Here is a 1,729-nt window from a genome sequence, read left to right as displayed (position 1 = left end):
TTATCTTTGACCTGGATGTTTGCCTGAACTTTGTGGTATTCAAGGACTCTGTTGTCTTGTTTGTCAGGAAGACAATTAATGATGTTGATAGGTTTATTAGGTTTCCAATTCTAAAGCTAGAAAGCCCCCTAGCAACTTTGGCAGAGCTTTTTGCTGTTGTCCATTTCCTCTTGTTTTTGAGTCAATGAAACCATTTCTGTGGTGTAAAATTCAAAGAGTAAAGAAAAATGGAAACTCTCCTTTTGCTAATGTCTCTTCTCTAGCCATTCAATTCCACTCCTAAGAGCCAACTAATGGGAACCAGTATCTCTCTTGCTGTTTAGACACATCTTGTTCTTCACACAAGTTTCTCCATGTGAGAATCTGGGTTGTAAGGGTTTCCTGACTCTAGCCATATGACGTCCCATAGTATAGTCACTGAGACACAGGACCGAGCAGAGGCCAATCCCAAGAAGTTTAGGAACAAGTCTTCCTCAAAACTGCAAACATTTATCAACGCCTAATTTTACTTGCACTCCACTGGCCAGGCAGGTAGTTAAATGTCTTGCCAAAGACCCTGCAAAGAATGCCAGAGAACATCCTGTGTGGGTGGATATGGCTATCTCTCCTCTGACCAACTTTCCTGGCACTGACACACAATTGCATCTTTGTTCCTACCCAGAGAGCTGGACGGTTGGTGCTAGGAGAGCACTGTTTTTGCAATCACCAGGGTGCAGTTAGAGAGTTACTCACACTTGTTTCCATACTGGCCTGTACACATGCTCTTTGTGTATACGGTTGTTATTTATCCAACGGAAATGATAAGTTACGCAAAGGCAGGGTCCTAGTACCTAAACCTTTCGTATCCTCAGAGCCCCAAATACGAGGATCTCACCTCCTATTTTTTTCATTTTGCTTAGCAACTGAGAAATGGACTTTTCTTCTAGATCTTTAGAATGTGAGTGGTTCCTATGGGGATACGGGGGGAGCAGGAGACACTGTCCTCATCCTCATGAAGTGGCACATTTTTCTAGAGAGACAAGAGTTACACATACGAAACGGGCAGAGCTGACTAAGGTGCTAAATTGAGGTGGGTTTGAGGGGGACATGGCTGAAACAGGATCGACCGTCTTAGTTTTCTCTAGAGATTACGTGTGTCTATTTCTAGACATTCTAATTTAATCTTGATTCTTAAGACTACAGTTCATAGATTGACTAACAGAAACAAGTCTGTGCTTCCTCCTCTTCTGGGAAATCTGTATCCTATTGGGCATGGGCGTCCTCATCCTCAGACTCTCCCAACCTGGGAACTACACCCACGCAGGATACTCCAACAGGGCTTCCTTAGAGATAAGGCCATTCTGCCAAACACAGTTTCACATCTACTCTTTGGAGTTACGTGATTCTTGGGCATTTTTACGAAGATGGGCAGCTCCGGTGTTAATATCGCAGGGCCCAGGTGCCAACAGGCCCCTGACTGGCCTCCCATTAACTTTGACAGTCAGGGGCCAGGGAAAAGACGAGTGACCCTGAGGAGGGTACAAGACAGTAAAGGCCTGTGGGATTTCCCAAAGTTAAACTGGGGACTGGAGACGACAATGGCTTTGGGTTACATACTTGATTTTTTGTACAGATTCTCCTAAATATAGCATTTCTCTCCAATCCTGGCAGTAAGGCAACAACTATGCTGATTGATTGGTTTTTAAGTTCCCTGTTGGGGTGAAAGAAGATAAAAGAGTAGGAGTAAGCC

Source organism: Ovis aries, chromosome 12 (genome assembly GCF_016772045.2).
Source record: "Ovis aries strain OAR_USU_Benz2616 breed Rambouillet chromosome 12, ARS-UI_Ramb_v3.0, whole genome shotgun sequence".
In the NCBI taxonomy this organism is placed as follows: domain Eukaryota; kingdom Metazoa; phylum Chordata; class Mammalia; order Artiodactyla; family Bovidae; genus Ovis; species Ovis aries.
This window is presented reverse-complemented; position numbering follows the sequence as displayed.